The sequence below is a fragment of the Dermacentor albipictus genome, chromosome 1 (genome assembly GCF_038994185.2).
Source record: "Dermacentor albipictus isolate Rhodes 1998 colony chromosome 1, USDA_Dalb.pri_finalv2, whole genome shotgun sequence".
Taxonomy (NCBI): Eukaryota; Metazoa; Arthropoda; class Arachnida; order Ixodida; family Ixodidae; genus Dermacentor; species Dermacentor albipictus.
The window spans coordinates 221,976,174-221,996,990 of record NC_091821.1 but is presented as its reverse complement, the minus strand read 5'-3'; the positions used below and the strand labels follow the sequence as shown (position 1 = coordinate 221,996,990).

Sequence of the window (20,817 nt, the reverse complement as noted above, 5' to 3'; positions counted from 1 at the left end):
CTCCGAGATCCTAAGGCACCGTTTTACATATGTTTCACCTCATAAAAGACATTTTCTGCCGCAATTGAACACTCACAAAAGGAAGACACATTTGGAGAGTTATCAGTCTGGACAGCACTAAATAAAATAATGAAGCTTGCATATCTGTTCTGAACATTTCTTACCACCGCGAGCGCAACGCGGAGCCTCGTTCGTCCTTTTATTGTTTGAATATTTCCTCCTTTTGCGTTATGTGAGAACCGCTGATGCCCAGAGCTGTCCGGGCCAGAGCTGTCCGGGCGTTAGACGCAGGTCAGGCCTTGAACTGTAGCGGAGGACTCCGCCATACTCCGCTACGGTTCAAGGCCTGACCTGCGTCTAACGGAAAGGGGAGGCAGCCTTCCGTTCCCCTTTCAGACCCAGCCGGGACTTTTCAATAAAGATGTTTTATCTCTCTCTCTCTCAGTGATGGACACCACCAATATTTCAATTCCTAAATATTGTTCTCAAGGTGTTGCAATTTTATATTACTTTGATCCACTAATTTTGTGATAAAGTGCTTGTATCCAAATTACAGCTTCTAACGACAGCATCCTCAAAGTAATAGTAGCGGATCTCAAAGGCAATGCTTTAATCTACTGCAAGGCTGCAAGGTATCGCGTGGTATCGCTCGCATTGAGTGAATCTGGATACACAACGGTTGATGTAGTTTGGTATATGTAACTTTGATACACAAATGTGTAATTAATATTAGGTACCTATGGTGCACAGCAGTTGATGTAGTTTGGTCTTTGATTAGGTTTGGCCACTGCTATCAGTCATTGCCTCAGCCAGCGTATGGTGGGTACCAAGAGAAGGGAAACGCAGTCGAGGACGGCAGAAGACTAGGTGGATCGATGAATTTAATTCACGGGCGCTAGTTGGAATCGCTTGGCGCAGGACAGGGGTAATTGGAGATCGCAGGGAGAGGCATTCGTTCTGCAGTAACATAAAAAAGGTAGATGATGATGATGATGATGGTGGTGGCCAGCAACTGTCTCAGCCAACACTACCCATTTCCGTTTCCGGACAATGGCGGGATGTTTTCTGGTTTGATGTCTTCGTCGTCTGTACACGCCTTTGTTCTCGTATGCAAGGGTCACTCTTTCACCTTAAATCTAAGGTGGTAACTTGTATGTGATTGTGAGCTTGCCGGCGCTCAATACCCCCACGATGGAGGAAATAGTGGGCAAAGTAGGAAATGTTGTCTTCGAGCTGGAGATGGCCCTGGAGCAACAACTCGGCGCGCTGCCGCTACCGTTCCCTGGTATGGACAAGTCCGGAGCAGCCGTGTGCTGCTTTTACGTGCAGGGAAACTGTAGCAAAGCATCTGCATGCCCTTTTAGGCATGTTAAAGGGGACCGAACAGTGGTCTGTAAGCACTGGTTGCGAGGTCTTTGCAAGAAAGGAGATCAATGCGAGTTTCTCCACGAGTTCGACATGACGAAAATGCCAGAGTGCTACTTCTATTCTCGTTTCAACGCGTGTAGTAACAAAGAGTGTCCATTTCTGCACATAGATCCCGAAGCGAAAATCAAAGATTGTCCTTGGTATGACCGAGGCTTTTGTCGGCACGGCCCGAACTGTCGCCATCGACACACACGACGCGTCATGTGCATTAACTACCTTTGCGGATTTTGTCCCGATGGACCTGAGTGCAAATTTATGCATCCGAAGTTTGACTTACCCATTCAGGATCCAGCACAGCAAGCGAAGAAGGCCAACATTGTATGCCATTATTGCGGTGAGGCAGGACATAAAGCAATATCCTGCCACAAAATGCCGGCTGAACTGCGGGAAGAGCAGCAGCACACTCGTATGCAGTTCCACAATCACTATGGTGGAATGCACCGACGTGATCACGAAGACGGCGGGGGCGCAAACGCTGGTGGACAACGAGGCTTTAGACCACTGGATCAAGTTACTTGCTACAAGTGTGGGGAGAAAGGACATTATGCCAACAAATGCCCGAAGGGACATTTAGCTTTCCTTAGCAGTGCACTTCAAAACACACCGAACGTGTAGGCATGTTAGTGTGCATCAGTACAGAAATGCTTGCATCAGATGCAGTATGTGTCACTGCATCAGATGTTCAGTTTCCTTTTTCCTGTAAACCTCTCCATCAAGTCCTCACATTTGAATGATTGCACTTGACTACAAAGACCAGGGAGAGAGTATGTCTGTTCTCATCACAAACATATTGTCAGTCATCGTGTATGCAAGCGTAAAATTTGACATGCCCTTTGCCAAATTTTGCTAGACATTTGCCTGTGATGGTCGAAGTCAAAACTTTATTGCAAAGGTGGTACAGCACCAAGGAACTCTATACCAGTGGAGTTAGGCACGCAGACAAACTTGTCTGCTAGTTGTGTATGCGTGGCCAACTCTGCTGGTTGATTGTCCTTTGCAGTGGAGATGTTAACAGCTTCCTGTATGTATAAATTGAGTGCGTGATGTTTTACTGATGCAAAGTGCATTGCACTTCACCAGTTTTCAGTCCTCTTTGATACCATTTTTTTTTAGTATTACTTTTTGTTTATAGGCATACTGGAATTAAGTGCCACACCACTGTTGTAAATGCTTGATTGTGTGAATGAGATGTTATGGTTGAACCTATAGGCACTGCAAAGTTGCCATGATTGTCTGGAACTGTGCATGAAATGCCCGTGGTGTGAAGTGTCACTTTGAAGTGTATTGCCAGATGGGTTGGACACAAAAGCGGACAAGGCCAGGGTGTCGTTACACCTTGTTTACAACAAATAATTTTTGTTTTCTTGCTTGATACTTGGAGAAAGCTGTACAGAAAGCTTTCCCAAGTTTTACTGGTTGCCATCTGTGTTTAGTACACAAGGTTCTTGTGCTTCCTGCAGATACTTGGTTTACATTTATTTCCATTCACATTTTCTTGCTAAGATCATGCTTTTGCAGTTTAGCACCTGAATTCCAGTAGACATGCATGAGTTTGTATATCATCCAGCCAATGAACACTGAAGCCTATGGGAATTCACCACTACCACATGCAAATCCTCAGTGACAATAATAGAGTTGTTGGTCATTAAGTTGAAAACTTACAAATGATCATTGAGAGCAGCTTTTGGCATTGCATGTTAAACATTCAAAAGAAATAGCATTTTGAAATTCTGTTACATGTAAAACAGTACTGAATTTGTAGTAAAATATTGACCATGGCACAATTTTTCGGAATTCTTGCTCTCTAGATGAAATGACAGCTGTGCAGACTGTCAGATAAAAAAAAACCTCCACTTTGCTTTTCTTCATGGCTTTTTTGTTCATGTATTGGTGTTTGCACCTTTCCTTTTTTCTTTACTGTGTGTCTATAATGTAAATGAGTGGTCTTTCAGGATGGTTCAGTGCCTACATGGGGTAGAACTGATCATCACTAGTGTGTATCGCTAATGGTTACATATAGGGGCCTGCAAGCCCAGGCTAGTGTGCTGTATGCAATTCCACGGTATACAACCATTTATTGAGAGTGCACATTTTTGCAACTTTGTGCTGATGCCAGTTCAAGCGGGCCTGGACACTTCCCAGAATAAACATTGGAGGTTAGCACATAGGTTTGTGGAGAATTACACATGCATTACACACACAACATTGTCATTTGTCTCTGTTTGTAAGACTGTTAAGGCATGCATGTGTAAGCGTGCCTGTTGCCTTCACCTTGTGAATGCATTTGTCAAGTCTTTGCCACCAGGTTGTACATGAGGATTTCTGCCTCGCACTGTAGACCCATGAGGCAAGAAAAGGTTTTTTGGCAACAAGGTGGAACATCCTGGTTTTCTGCTGTTGGGCTAGTTTGTACATGGTGTTAAAAAGAAAAGCAGTGCAAAAAGCAGGACAAGAAAGAGAGACGCTGTCTCGTTGTTTCTGTCTGTCTTTCTTCTTCTGTTTTTTGCAGTGTTTTCATTCTTAATAGCATTGGTGGCACCTGTGGTCAGCGTCAGGTTGAGAGTGCAGTGGTGTAAATTCCCCTCAAAGTTAACATATACCAGCAAATCAACTCATCTGATTTTACATTCATTTCACTCCCTGCAGTCCATGGCCTGTGCCTTTGCCTTATTCAGGCAAATTGAATGCGATTAGTAGGTGTTGAATATTGAATCGAATATTGAACAAACGCAGACTCGTATATGTACAGCAGGAATATTTATTTTGCTATAATTAGGCACCACACCTGTACTGACTAGTGCCAAGAAACAGCCTTATTATCAGGGATAGATAATCAGTTTGAAACACAAGATCACAATTGGTCATTAAAGAAGCTGCATGAGCAGCCTTCCAACAACTTTAAAACCTGGTCGCAAACAAACTTTCCGAGAAAAAATGGCTACTGTTACAACTAGTTTTCCAAAAATGCTAAATAAATGGTTACTGAAATAAAGATTGGAAGTGGTGGAAAAGGAAAAAAAAAAAACTGCTGAAGGACTCCTGTGCTGTAGATACATGTAATAGGGCCTGTTTTAGGGAAAACAATGGAGGTTGTAGCCTAACAGATAAAAGTGCTACATGCCTAAACTGGAAAACACTAATGACAGACTACAAGAAACAGTCACAGGTTGTGTACGCTTCTGCCGCGAAGCCATTTGTGGTTGTCTTAACTTATAATGATTTGTTTAACGGATGCAGAACAGTAACCAAACTAACATTCAGCTGTGAAACGTTTGGTTAGTTTCGATATTCGAAATTATCGAAGAGTTTCTGTTCTTAACATAAATAGTTTATGGTATTCGATGCATATTCTAAATTTAAAATATTCTCCCACCTTTAGTTTTCAGAGAGCACAGAGGGAGGGAAAGGAGGCATGCAGTAGTAGGAAGGGCCTCTCCTATTTTAAAACGATAGCTTTTAAGGGCCCAATTAGACAGAAGATACAGTGGTGGCAGCGTTGTTTGTGTCTTGGACATGAGTGAAAACTCCCAGTGGAAATAAAAATTAATGAAATTTTTCGACTGGTCAGAGAATGTTTGCATTAATGCCAAGTTTTTCAGGGAGGTTCCTGTATCCAAAGGAAACTAATTGAGCTGAAAAGAAAATTGTGTTTCGGTGGAAACCGAACCCAGGACCTTGGGAATGTGAAACAGCCACGAAGGCTCATTGGTTCAGGTGTGTTAGAGGTGGTCATAGTAAATGCTTTGTGGTCTTTGACTCGGTAAAGTTTCTTAGAAAAATGTACTGTTGTGTGGACGGTAATTATGTGTATTGTAATTAAGAAAGGGCTAATTAGGCTGAAGTGAGTGCGAGTATTGGGGTGGTTCATTATACTTAAACAAATGGAATGTGTATGTATGTGTGGTGGATCGAAAAGCAGATTTTGTTCTGACTTGGTAAAATGTCTTGCAGAAGTGTTGCGATCATGAGAAGCAGTCGGGGACCCTTTAATGCTATTGCATTCTACTCTGAGAGGCGAAGCTTAAGTATCCCAAATTTTTTCTCACTTGGCTATAGCTTGCTTGTGGTTTTTGTGCACTTCTGTGTGGTCCACTAAGTAAGGCATCATGGGGGCTAAACTGGAGCAAGCATACTTAGAATTGCGCTCACTGCACCATAGGCAACACCATTGCCTGTGCCATGCAGTTGATCTTTCATTTCATGTGTTTCATGACAAATAATCATTGTGCTCGGCATGTTCGGTCAGAACAAATGCAAGTTTCTGTGACCATTGAAGTTCACCTTGTGGCAGCGGCATTCATGAATAGGACATTTAATGACTGTTGTCTTCAATGGGCATTAAGATTGACCACATGACAGCAGTGAAGGATTGTGCATTAATACAATTTTTCTCTTTCCAATGTTCTTTCCTTTCTTAAATTTTTATGTACAATCAGAAGCAAATGATGTAATTCTCAAACAAAAATGGAAGTGTTTTGACAAATCAATTTTTCACATGTCACCGGTGCCATCATTTTTTCCTAGTAAAGGTTTTCATATTTCATGATGCACTTTTTATCAACCACACCTTTAAGTTGCATACCTCGAGCACAGTATACCAGTTTTAGTTGTGCTGTGTGGTTTTCATTTGCTGTTGATTGTACATGTTAATGCATCAGATTATTTTGTTAAACTTTGGGGGGAAGGTTGTTCAACCAAGTATATGTCTAGGCACATGTGGTCAGTGCACAAAAACATGAGGTGGATGCTCAGTCTATGTAATATGTGGGCAAATGAGGGTTAAATTGATGTGACACATTTTGCTGGAAATTGGAAATGACGTCAATAAAGGAATTGGTTATCACGGTGCTTTTATAAAGCTGCTGTGTTAGTTACATTCTCTGGCTTGCAAATCTCTGGACAACAATTTTATTTATAATAGTGCCTGGCATGAGTTATCACCATGTGCTGTTATAACTGTCACAGGAAGTTTCGTCATTATCTAGCTTAGGAAAAACGTGGGGAAGATAAGAGATGGAAATTCAAGACGATGAGCAAAATGGGAACAAGGTAAAAGCAGGAGCCAACGTTGTGACAAGTGGAAAAAAGACGAGTGCACTTGTCGAAACATTGGCTCCCGCTTTTACCTTGTTCTCAATTTGCTCATTATCTAGCTTAGTGGCACAGGTAACTGCAGTCATGCTTTTGACCACTTCATGACATCTATTTTAACAATTGGACAGTAACATGGACCCACTACAGCAAATCTTGCATACTGTGTGTTGCTGTGGTACATCAAACCCCAGAAGTCCTTTTTTTAACAAGGTTTATGCTACTGTGCCAAATTATGGCTGTGCTTTGTGCCACTGGTTGGTGCAATGCTGTATAAAAATATGAAATAGATTGTACCCGGTAGAAACTGCAAAGGAAGGAAGGAAGAACTAATCAAGAAGTGCAGAGTTACAGAAACAACGACTTGGTCGAGTGCAGTAAGTTGTGTACTTTTAAAACCACCTTTAATTGTCTGGCTTTGAGAATAAACAAGGGCAAAGTGTTTCAGGGTTGTTTAGTACCACAGTCCTTGCTTGCCAACATTAACAAAAAGATGCCTGAGTTTAATGTTTTTCTAAAAATGTACATTTCTGACTTTCTCAAATATTTTCTACATGTAAAAGCTTTAAAGGAACCATAATACACTTTTCAAACTAATCTTAGAATGGCCTTGCTATTACAGTATGTCGTCCCACAAATCTCGTGCTGCGAAAAATTGTTCGAATCCTTCAACTATAAGTGGAGTTACCACACCAATACCACATTTTCTCCCTTTTTTCCTTCTCCGCTGGTGCACTGGAAGCTACACAGCGGAAAAGCCAAGAGGGCAAAGCCCTGGCCAAAAGTTTAATGCCTCAGAAGTGAAAGGGCTCGTCGTGACGCTTTGTGGCAGCCACGGTAGACTATGCTATGCAGCACGCCACTAGAGGCTACGCAGAGGCTATGAGTATCAGACTCAGCTAAGTGCAGTGCAAAGATGAAATGAGTTTTGTCTTTTTTGAGATCCCAGACGTATACGTATAGTTTTCATTTATTCAACTCAAATTTAGCAACATTGTATTGCTGAGAATGTTCTCGCTATCACGAAATGAGCCAATAGCATTGGTGGGCCAGCTACTTTCGATGACGACATTGTGGATGCAAGAGCAAGCGACTGTTCATTGCTTTTGACATGAGATTGTAAATTTCCTGCTGCATGCAGTGAAACAATATTTGTCTCGTGTTGTCACAGGAGCCACGTTAACAGATTAATGTCTTTTAATATGTTCAAGAAGTGTTTTAGGGCCCCTTTAAGCAAAATGTGTTTGCAGATTAGTATTGTTAAAAATACACAATGCAGTAATAGTGGCCTAAAAAAGGAGTGTTCAGGTAAGAATTAAGTGTGTGGTCCAGTGATTATTTTTTATTTTGAACGAGATTTGTATATGAGATAAGAAAATGTGTCTGATGGAAATAATCCACCTTCGTTTTCTAAAATACCATGTAGTTTTCTCTAAAAAATCGTACATCACCGAAAGTGAACTGTTGCTTTTTTAAGATTAGCAGATGTTGCAAATTTGAAGGCTTATATCAAGAAATCACTACTTAGACATTGTACCTAGTAAGATTTATTGCACTAATTAAAAATTTCTTCCCTAAATGCATGTGAAAGCTCAGCTTTTCCCGATACAAAATAGAATTAAAACAATGGCAAAGTTCACTCCGGTAAGCAGCTTGGTTCTATTGGGCAATGTTGAGTGGCTTAATAGGGACCACTATTTTACAATTTTTGCTAAGTTTGTTTGCTAATCTGAATGAAACAACTTTTTACTTTCAGTGACATACCATTTTTTTGGAGAAAGACTGTAGTATTTCACTAAACCAAGGTGAATTCCTTTCATGAAATGCATTTTCCTATCTCTCAAAGTTTCCTTGAAAACAAAAAATTGTCATCAGACCACCCAGTTAATTCTTATCTGAACACACCTAAGCTCCACCTAACCCATACAAATTCCCTGAATGTGCCATCATATTGGAGAGGTGGGCCCAACCTAAAAGCAATGCATGATGTGTTAGAAGCGACGATGGCTCAGGCAGTCGGTCATTTATACTATAAAGTTCATCTCTGTTTCTCTCCAATACAAAACTGTTTTAGAAGCTTCCACAAGATGTGAAATGTTGTGCTTAACAGGTCACCAGATGGCTCAGTGAAATTTGGAGGGGGGGATACATAGGTACTCATTGCACTGCGTGCATGTCTATTCCTTGTAACAACAACCCCCCCCCCCCGAATTTCAGAGTGGTGCAGCAAACGCATCTAAACATGTGAGCATTACTGCTACCAATGCGAAGCTTTTTATCTGTAATTTTAGTATATTCCATAACGCAAAAAGACCTAAGAGGCTTGCATTGTGTGCAGTCAATCAACCTCCAAGCATGTATACAGATGCTTCACACGTCAAAAATTTTATCCTGTGTTCTTGCATGCAGTCTTGGCTTACCCCCTCACCCATGCACACCTAGCCTCAACAGCTTTGTTGAGGATGCAAAAGCACATGGAAGCCCTACTTGATGAATTGTAACTGTCTTTTTTTTAATTTATTTATTTATTCATTTTTTGCTACATGGCAGATCAGCACTCCTTACCAGACATAGGCAACCTCATGAGAGTTAGCCTCATCCACCCACACCCTCTAAATGGGAAGTGAGAGAGGAGAGGCCTGGAATATTTGTCGAGGGTGAGAGTAGTGCAAAGGTATAGAGGTAAGGGAGGGGGACATGGAAATTTGAGGACTCAGGGCATTCATGGCTGCAGTTCATGTCACTACTGCCATAATGTCCCCACCAATGAATATATCACTTGCTTCATTCTTCAAAAGAGTGCACAAGACACCTTCTAGTGAAACAATCATTTCATACTGATAAATGCACATTTATCACAATCCCTTTCGTTATTCATCTTCAACCACTTTTGCAAGTTCATTAGTGGTTGTCACTACTGAAGGAGATTCATTGCTTGTCATCATTAATAGATCCACTTTTCATCAATTGCCAGTCCCTGAGGAAAGTCTAAATGGCGAGTACTTTCTAATGGTGTGCATCTGTCCATGTAGTATTGCATGTGTTTCTACAATGTCTATCTTGTACGTTTCTGAAAAGCATTTCAGTACCACCACCTTCATTGATGTAGGCATGTGTGCTTACAATACTCCTGCTTATCTTCACTGAACTCGATTTTCACTGAACATTTGGATTATGTGTCGAGACAGAGGTGGAAAGGAATTTCAAGTTTTGTTTATTCTAAAATATATGCGAGCCCACAAGTTTTTGTGACTACCATGTCTTAGACCACACCAACTTATATTATATTCACAAATTAGCAAGCGGGTCACTACAGTATTGGTCATTTCACTGGTCTAAGTAATTTCATTATTTCTTTTTTTGTGGTATTTTATTGGTTTATGTCAAAGGCTTCTACACCTTATAAGGCCATTTCTTAGCTGGTGATAATGAACTAGAGTGTTGAGTTGTCCTTTAAGATACTGATTGTACTTAGTCATATTGTGTTGTCAGGTTCATTAGTGCATTGTTAAGCCGTGATGGTGATGAAGCGCCTAGTGCAGCATTGTCATTGATAATGACAAAAGCATGGAAAGGACAAAAGTGCATGTGCCACTGCACAAAAACTGTGAAGTGCTCAATGACACAATGACAACAAATAAACACCAATGAAATGAATGTGTGAGCACTTGATCAAGAAGAAAAGGTTAATAGAAGCAGCAGTTGTGGAACACAGGATTGAAAAGGCATGTTGGCAGTGGGCAGATGGAAACAAGCTGTAGAAAACTGCAGTAGATGTTCGGACAGTTCCAGGTTCGACATTAACACCCAGGAGGATCAGGTCCAGAACTCGCTGCCTGGATGTGACATGATGTCATGCATGGTGAATGTGTCTAACTCATAACTTCCTCTAAAGTTTGGTGCACCAAGAAAGTAGTTGGCGATTTCAACTCATCCTCCTATGCTAAAGGGACCTTATCCGCATACCTGTTAACAGGTTTTGTTAACAAGAACTGAAATTTGGGCTAGTTTGTAAGAATTCATACTCGACTTAAAGTTCAAAAAAACGAGGACACAAGAACGAAAGTACCCATCCTGTCTGACTTTCCCTTTTGCGCCCTCGTTTTTTGTGCTTTGAGTCAAGTATGAGGTTTTGTAAAGCGATCCTACCAAAGATCTGAGCGTCAAGCTGCCTGCTACCATCCTATGAGCTTCTCATTTGGGATATGTCAATGACGCCCCAGTTTGAATGCACTCTCGTCTTCAACTTTAACCTGTAACCATAAACTATTGATACGCCTTGAGCTTTTTCAGTGGTTGTTTTTGTGGGCACTCTGTTTGCATTTGCTTCTCGTGCTATGGATATACATGCCCCTTGTGTCATTTTGACCCACGCTGTCCTCTGGCACTTCACGCCAATGATTGGACACTGCCTGATTTGCCACAGAAGTATATACTTATTACTATGCCAGTGTACACAAAGAGCATGTCTCGGGTGTTAAAAATGTTTTCTTGAAATTAATCTGGATTCTCCTCAGACAACCATTTATATTCATGGATATCCATGAAGTGTGATGAGCGCGATCTCTTAAACATTCCTCTAGATACCCTCTAGATACCCAAATTTATGGAAATATCATCACAATTGTGTATATATATTTATATACCTGCAATCTAAATTCCATCCAGATCTCATTGATGGAACATATTGTAAGGGCACTGCAGCTGGACATTAGGGATCTTCAGATGTGCAATTCAGACATGATGTCCATAGAACATCTTTTGAACCATTTTTGGCTCCTGCATGTTGGCTAATTGCAGGCGCAACTATGTTAGGCTGCTATGGCACGTCTGGCCTTTCCTGAAATGTGCATGCACTGTCAGCATCAGGCACATGACAGTATGGGAAGTAGGGGTGTGGCCACCAGAGACTCGCCTTTTTGCCTTGCTGCAGCATGCCATTAGTCATATAGTCTACCATATATAGTCTGCATCTTTTTCAGTTTTTGTTGTTTCGAGCATATGAATCTTTTTTTCTTTTGGAGCACCTGTCTTCACTCGGTCGCATTTGAAGTTCTGCGTAAGCTAACGCTGTTCATATTACATTCTATCTTTCTCACTGCAAGGGAAAAACTTGGATGGAGCAATTCATAGCTGTCATGGAATGTGAGCTTGAAGTAATGTACGGTTAATTTAGCTTCAGGGAGAAAGCAATGACAATAAATTTGAGACAAGAAACAGAGTTAAAACAAGGTCCATTTTGGTTATTGAATAGTGAGCTATCACATTTAAGCTGTTTCGTTTACATCCTTAGAATAGAGAGATCATGACGATAACATAGAAGTAATGAATAATACCGTAATGAGGCTGGCTTCAGAGGTAGCACTTGAAGTGGGAGGCAAGGCATCAAGGCAACCAGTAGGCAAGCTTTCCCAAGTAACAAAGGACCTAATAAAGAAACAACAAAACATGGAAGTGCCCAACTCAAGAGATAAGATAGAATTTGCGGAACTGTCAAAACTGATCAACAAAGCGAAAATAAGTGATATTAGAAATTATAACGTAAGAAAGACTGAAGAAGCCATAAAAAATGGACGCAGCCTGAAATCAGTGAGAAGGAAACTTGAAATAGGACAAACCAAGATGTATGCACTGAAAGATAAGCAGGGTAATATCATTGGCAATCTCGAAGGTATAATAAAAGCAGCGGAAGAATTCTATACTGACCTGTACCGTATACCAGAGGACTCAGGAGTACTCTATTCGAAACAATAAGGAGTAGTATTTAGAAACTCCTCCTATAACTAGAGATGAGGTCAGGAGGGCCTTGCAAGACATGAAATGGGGAAAGTGGCAGGAGAGGATGGAATAACAGTCGATTTAATCAAGGATAGAGGAGGCATAATGCTAGGAAAACTGGTGGCGCTCTATATGAAGTGTCTATCAACTGCAAGGGTCCCAGAAAACTGGACGAATGCATACATCATACCAATGCACAAAAAGGGCGACATTAAAAAACTGAAATATTATAGGCAATTAGCTTACCCTCAGTATTATATAAAATATTTACCAAAATAATTTCCAATAGAATAAGGGCAACATTGGACTTTAGTCAACCAAGGGAACAGGCTGGCTTTAGGAAGGAATACTCTACAATGGATTACCTCCATGCCATCAATTCATCAATCAGGTAATCGAGAAATCCGCAGAGTGCAATCAGCCTCTCATATATAGCTTTCTTAGATTACGAAAAGGCATTTCATTCAGTAGAGATACCAGCAGTCATAGAGGCATTGCATAATCAAGGAGTACAGACTGCTTATGTAAATACCCTGGAAAATATCTACAGAGATTCCACAGCCACCTTAATTCTACACAAGAAAAGTAGGAAGATACCTATAAAGAAAGGGGTCAGACAAGGAGACACAATCTCTACAATGCGATTCACGGCATACTTGAAGTATTCAAGCTATTAAACTGGGAAGGTTTAGGAGTAAGGATCGACGACGAATACCTAAGCAATCTTCGGTTTGCTGATGACATTGTTCTATTCAGCAACACTGCGGACGAATTGCAACAAATGATTGAGGACCTTAACAGCGATAGATAGTGTAAGAGTGGGGTTGAAGATTAATATGGCAGAAAACAAAGATAATGATGAATCGCCGGGCAAGGGAACAAGAGGTAAAGATCGGAAGTCAGCCTCTAGAGTCTGTGAAGGAGTACGTTTACCTAGGTCAACTAATCACAGGGAACCCTGACCATGAGAAGGGAATTCCAAGAAGAATAAAAATGGGTTGGATCACATACAGCAGACATTGTGAGCTCCTGACTGGGAGCTTACCGTTATCATTGAAAAGGAAAGCATACAATCAGTGCATTGTACCGGTGACATAGGGCACAGAGACTTGGAGACTGACAAAGAAGCTTGAGAACAAGTTAAGGACAGCGCAAAGAGCAATGGAATGAAGAATGCTAGGCATAAGTTTAAGAGACAGAAAGAGAGTGGTTTGGATCAGAGAGCAAACAGGTATAGACAATATTCTAAAAGACATTAAGAGAAAATAATGGCGCTGGGCAGGTCATGTAATGCACAGATTAGATAAGCATTGAACCATTAGGGTGACAGAATGGGTACCAAGAGAAGAGAAGTGCAGTATAGGACGGCAGAAGACTAGGTGGTGCGATGAAATGAGGAAATTTGTGGGTGCTAGTTGGAATCGGTTGGCGCAGGACAGGGGTAATTGGAGATCGCAGGGAGAGGCCTTCATCCTGCAGTGGACATAAATAGGCTGATGATGATGATGATGATGATGATTTGTTAGTAAGGAGAACGGCCTTTCCCTCTTGAGATTTACAATATCCAATGTGAATTTGACATCAAAACAATGATGATCAAATTGTTTGTGATTGTTTGTGCTGACGAAAGAGTACTTAGTTTTTTTAGGAGTGTACCACAAAATTATTTTACTTGTTTTTATACCAAGAACGGATAGCTACCAATTCAGTAATTATGCTATGGAGCCTCAATTGTTTAATAATACAGAAGTATTATAACTAATACATTACCTTCTAGTGTTACAACTTGTGGAAACTTGGGGACTTATTTACCTGTTCTGCCATTCCTACGCTATAGTGAACTAGAAGGCTACGCCTCACTCCCTCCTCGCTCCGAAGCAGTTGTCAGCGGTGGCACTCCACTCGCGATGAGGTTAAAGTCCCTTGATGGTTGAAAGTAGCGACACTCTTTGAACCCTGCCGCCACCGCGCGGCCTCTTCGCCTACTCCTCGCCCCTTGCGCTTTCAGGTAGTGTTGTAAACTGGAAGTATCACGTGAGCCAAGGAAGGCCAGAGGTGACCCAAAGCATGTCCACCCCTGTATAAGAGAATGATTACCCAAGTTAATTAATGAATCATTAGTGATTGACATAAGGTCGATTAGGGAGGATTAAGGTTGATTAGAGTGTATTAAAGAAGATTAAGAGTAATTAGAGTGCATTAAGAAGGATTAAGATGCATGAATAAAGATTAAGATGGGTGGAGGAGGATTCAGGCAGATTATGGTAGATTAAGGCCCAAACAATGAAACGTTCCTTTCCTTCGAGCGCTTCCTAACCTTACGTGAGGCCTCCTTACAGCGAAGGACCGATGGAGGAAGCAAGCGTACTCTGAAAGCTCCCTTCACCCGTCCTCACGTAAGGAGCGGTTGCCGCCATGCCTGGGTTCGAGATTATCTCTTAAAAGCTTTAGGCGAACACCAGAACACCCCTATTCAATAAAAAAGGTTGTATCGTCGCACAATCTCTAAGTTGATGAGCTAATATAGAGAAGCGTGGACGCTATTTTTTAGTTTTGTTTACTAAATCTAAAGAAGCAGTGCATTACAGTGCGAAACTTGATGTGCTCCAGCAACGCTGGCACGCCGGCGTCGTGCAACGCCTAGCAACGCTTCCATGCCGCACGCGTGACTGAAACGAACGTGCCTGGCAAAACGTACCGTGCTCGCGCTTCTCCGAAGGTGGGCGACAGCGCGCACGCGCAAGCAAACGTCACGTGGTTAAGCAGTGAGGCGAAGGGCCCAAACAATAAAACGTTCCTTTTAGGGGTGTGCGAATATTGAAATTTTCGATTACGAATCGAATACAAATAAGACGAAGAACTCTCTTCGAATATCGAATCGAATATCGAATACATGTGTAGTATTAAAAAATTGCAAGAGAGGTAACAATAGCTTTATTACCCTTTTAAAAATAACATTGCATTTTACAAGGTTGCTTCAAATTAAAGAGGTACTCAATTATAGATAACAGACTCAGGTAATGCCCTCAGTCAGGTAAAACGCTTGTTACAGATTGTCGTGAAGGAAAATTAACTGCTCAATATGGCCAGAAAGTAAACGCTATCTATGCACTGTCACATTTCTACCGGTAGAAAAGACTCTTTCACTAGGAACTGAAGTGGCAGGGATCGCCAAGTACTTCCGGGCGAGTGCACTTAAAAGCGGGTACCTGAAGCGGCCAATGGAGTGCCACCACTCACAAGGATTCATGCCCCTTTCCAGAAGAGGCTTTTGCGCGTAGTCTGTAACTTCCCTCTCAGGGGCAGATGCCAAATGTGTCTTCTATTTGTTCATCACTAGATCGTCAAAAGCATTCCATACACTCGATGCCACCAGTGGACACGAAGTCGACGCTGGCACGGCGGTGTCCCCATGGTGTTCCACGACGGCTTCCTGGAGCTCCCTTGTCACAAGGTTTTTCAGCCAGATCATCTGACCAGATGCCTGATGAACTGCGGCCATAAAGCGCGGATCAAGAAACATGCCTAGGCTGGCCACTTCATCAAATTTCCACTCCGCACAAAGAGCCTTGATACATCTTGAATCAATGTTAGCAAACCCTGAGTTGCCTTTGCAACCTTCAAGGCAATGGGGCATTCCAAAAATAATTGGAATTATAAAGCTTGGTGAAAAAGAAACCGAAACTGATCATGTCTCAAATGCCTGAAGCAGATAGACTGAAACAGAGCATACAGATAATGGCAACTCAGGGTTGCAAAGGCAACCCTGAGTTCAACCTTCAAGGCAATGGGGCATTCCAAAATAATTGGAATTATAAAGCTTGGTGAAAAAGAAACCGAAACTGATCATGTCTCAAATGCCTGAAGCAGATAGACTGAAACAGAGCATACAGATAATGAGCGGATCATGCGAAGTTCTCAGTTAATAAACATGTTCTTAGGAGAATGCGGAGCAAGCATACAATTGGTTAATTGCTCAATTATTCGCAGTCTATCCGAATATTCGCCGTTTCCACCGTTATTCGGCCGTCCTCGGATATTCGTGAATTTCCGAACATGCATTTCTCGAATCGAATACGCTTCGAATATGGAAAATATTCGATTCGTATTCGAAATTCCGAATATTCGCACACCCCTAGTTCCTTTCCTTCGAGCGCTTCCTAACCTTACGTGAGGCCTCCTTACAGCGAAGGACCGAAGGAGGAAGCAAGCGTACTCTGAAAGCTCCCTTCACCCGTCCTCACCTAAGGAGCGGTTGCCGCGTGCCTGGGTTCGAGATTATCTCTTCAAATCTTTCCGCGAACACCATTATTCTATTAAAAAATGTTGTATCGTCGCACAATCTTTAAATTGAATAGCTAATATAGAGAAGCGTGGACACTTTCTTCTAGTTTCGTTTACTAAAGTTAAAAAAAAGTTGCGCATTACAGTGCAAAACTTGATGTGCTCCAGCAACGCTGGCACGCCGGCGTCTTGCAACGCCTAGCAACGCCTAGCAATGCTTGCATGCCGCACGCGTGACTGAAACGAACATGCCTGGCAAGACGTACCGTGCTCGCTCTTCTCCGCAGGTGGGCGACAGTGCGCATGCGCAAGCGAATGCCACGTGGTTAAGCAGTGAGGTGAAGCGCTCGTTCAGGGCCAGGAGCGGCGTAAGGACGCATGAAGGTAGCTTTGGAGCTACCTTATGCTGAGGAAGCACCAAGGAAGCCTTCACCGAGGGCCCCTCAGTAAGGAAGCTTTCAGAGTGACATAAGGTAGCCTCACCCCAATGAAGGCTTCCTTAGTGAGGTAAGGAAGATTTCATTGTTTGGCTTCTTATGCTGAGGAAGTACCAAGGAAGCACCAAGGAAGCCTTCACCGAGGGCGCCTCAGTAAGGAACCTTTCAGAGTGACATAAGGTAGCCTCACTGCAATGAAGGCTTCCTTACTGAGGTAAGGAAGATTTCATTGTCTGGCCCTAAGGTGAAGGGTTGATGAAAGGGTATTAAGACCGATTAGGGTGCACGAACAAGGATTAGGGGGATTAAGGTGGATAAAGGGAGATTAATCCGGATTAAGCTGAATTATGGTTGAAGGAGGATTAAGACCGATTAGGATGGATTAGTGTAGATTAAGGTGGATTAGGGACCATGGAGTGCGATTAGGTTTGATAGAGGTGGATTAGGGTGTATTAAGCAGGATTCATTTGTATTAAGGTGCATGAATAAGGATTAAGGTGGATGAAGGAGCATTAAGGTGAATTAGGGTGGACTACGGTGAATTAGGGTTCATTGAGTATTAAGACCGATTAGTCTACCATAATCCTCCTAATGCACATTAATCCACCGAATCCACATTCATCGACTTTAATCCTCCTTCATTCGCTTTAATCCACCATAATCCACGAAAAACCTCCTTAATGCACCCTAATCCAGCTTCATCGACCTTAATCTACTCTAAGCCTCCTTAATGCACTTTAATCCATCTTAATCAACCCTTAATTTATGCTTCCTCATTCACTTTAATCTACCCTAATCCACTATAACCGTCCTTAATTCACCTTAATCCACCCGAATCCACATTCTTCTACCTTAGAACACCCTAATCCTCCTTCATTCACTTTTATTCACCTCCTTAATGCACCTTAATCCTTCTTCATGCACTTTCATCATCATCATCATCATCAGCCTGGTTACGCCCACTGCAGGGCAAAGGCCTCTCCCATACTTCTCCAACAACCCCGGTCATGTACTAATTGTGGCCATGCCGTCCCTGCAAACTTCTTAGTCTCATCCGCCCACCTAACTTTCTGCCGCCCCCTGCTACGCTTCCCTTCCCTTGGGATCCAGTCCGTAACCCTTAATGACCATCGGTTATCCTCCCTCCTCATTACATGTCCTGCCCATGCCCATTTCTTTTTCTTGATTTCAACTAAGATGTCATTAACTCGCGTTTGTTCCCTCACCCAATCTGCTCTTTTCTTATCCCTTAATGTTACACCTATCATTCTTCTTTCCATAGCTCGTTGCGTCGTCCTCAATTTGAGTAGAACCCTTTTCGTAAGCCGCCAGGTTTCTGCCTCGTAGGTGAGTACTGGTAAGACGCAGCTATTATACACTTTCCTCTTGAGGGATAATGGCAACCTGCTGTTCATGATCTGAGAATGCCTGCCAAGCGCACCCCAGCCCATTCTTATTCTTCTGATTATTTCTGTCTCATGATCCGGATCTGCCGTCACTACCTGCCCTAAGTAGATGTATTCCCTCACTATTTCCAGTGCCTCGCTGCCTATTGTAAATTGCTGTTCTCTTCCGAGACTGTTAAACATTACTTTAGTTTTCTGCAGATTAATTTTTAAACCCACTCTTCTGCTTTGCCTCTCCAGGTCAGTGAGCATGCATTGCAATTGGTCCCCTGAGTCTGAGTTACTAAGCAAGGCAATATCGTCAGCGAATGCACTTTAATTCACCCTAATTCACTATAATCGTCCTTAATGCACCTCAACGCACCTTCAGCCACCCTAATCCACCTTCATCGACCTTAGTCCAACCCAGCCTTCCTTTATGCACCTTAATTCACCTTCATTCACCCTAATGCACCTTCATCGACTTTAATCGACCTTAATACACCCGAATTCATCTTAATCTAATCACTAATCAATCACTACTTTGCTAATCATTAATCATCTCTTATACGCGGCTGCACATGCTTGTTCTCTTCCCGCCTTCCTTCGGTCACGTGATATTTTCTGTAACTCACAACGGGACCTTGAAACAGAGGTTTCTAAGGCTTTCGCTTAATAAGCCACACACAAAGGGATGTGTCACAAGCAATACTAGATCAGACGCACGAAGTAAACCATCTGATCATGTGGCAGAAAAATTGTCTGGAGTACAGAACTCGCCTCAAAGCACCCTTTACATCGGCATAGCCCGTTCATACGGCTTTAAGAAAAAGCAACCTCCTCGTAAACGTTGCCTCCAGCATTATCGATGCTGTTATTAGCATTTCTCAAAATTTTCAACCCCACTGGGGCGCGCAACTGGCCCAAAAAAACACGCCTCCATAGAATCCTGCGGCCCCTCCGCGGGAGCCCAGGAGGAAAAGCGCCCCGTGCGCAGCCGGCGGGCGAGGAGAATCGAGGAGGAAAGCGCCGTGAGGAGGAGAGTGTCGCTACTTTCAAATTATCAAGGGGTTTTATATGAGGCATTTTTGGGTGAGAGCGGGGCAAAGACGTGACGAGGGGCCCATGGGGCACCTGGCGGCTACTCTCGTGGCAGTAGCGGTAACGTGTCTCTCCTCTCGGGACTGCGCCGGCCACGTAGTACATGCGACTAGGACTGAGCTCACGCACACTGCACGTGCCCGTGCGGGGAGCGCGTACCTCGTGTTGATCATTTCCGGACGCTAAGCCAAAGAACGGGTGCCTAGTGCTCGCGCGAAGTCATACCACGCCAAGCCGCACTTAGCGGAGGCCCAAGCCGAAGGAGAGTGCCCGAGCTCTCGTAAGTTGGTCCATCGGTTATCGCGTGAGCAAGTAGCATAGCCGCCGGGACTTTTCCTAGCGTCGTGTCCCATCTCGAGCCTGTGCTCCCGCAGCGACGCGCTATAGGCGTCCCTGTCTGTATTTTCTGTCCTTGGTGCTGGACCCCTCTGGTTCCCCCCGCCGCCCCGGGACCGGGCGTTTGTGCAGTATCGGGTGCCGCCGGATACAATAAACGGTATCAGTTAACTCAGGGCAATACTGTATTCTTGCGTGCGTTGCTCGGTAGCCCCTTGCGGCCTGAGCTCGCGCGCAGCGGCGCTAGAGGCGACGACTGACGCGGCCCTGTGGCTCGCGAAGCTCGAGCCTGCGGTGGTCGGTACTCCTGTGAGACCCATAGGCCCCACAAACTCGAAACATGCAAGAAGTGTAGTATGGCTTTGGACGTGAAACAGAAGTCTATTCATGTCACCAATACTCGATGAGGAGATCTCATGGAGCTAGACACAATTGACGTGTGCGCATACACTATGACCATACTGCGAATACAGAGATAATTCAACACTCGACACAATAACAGGAGGGAGCCCTGCATTTCAAAAAAGAAACGTGCAGTTGGAGGGGTCAATTTGACGGCTTTTAGTGACAAGGTCATTATATCATTGTCTACAACTGCATTCAGTCGACTATCTCATGCTTGAGTTGTTTTTGACACCGCGTGAATTCCAACTACGGTTTCGGTGATGCTTCACATATTGTCACGTGGTAGTGACGGTGAAGAAAGCACAACGGTGAATGGTGAAACTAGCGTTTTATTTATTGGGCGAACTTGTGCCCACAAAAGCAAGTTACGCTCAATGGAGACCAATAGCGGCGAACACGATCGGCGGTCGTCGAAATTTGATCAGCGGATTAAGCGCGTCGGCTTTTAAACAACGGTCGTCGAAAGTTCCAGAGCAATCGCTGGGACCCGCGTGCCTTCCACAAAGTTCTACATTATTCGCGTCACGCACACATGCAATCAGATTGCACAAGGTTCGGTCACAGACAGCGGA

General features: G+C 43.1%; 1 pseudogene; it reads left to right on the top strand.

Moving 5' to 3' along the window:
* Positions 1–1,026: 1,026 nt before the first annotated feature.
* On the top strand, positions 1,027–5,703 carry LOC135919882 (cleavage and polyadenylation specificity factor subunit 4 pseudogene; annotated as a pseudogene).
* The last annotated feature ends 15,114 nt before the right edge of the window (positions 5,704–20,817 follow it).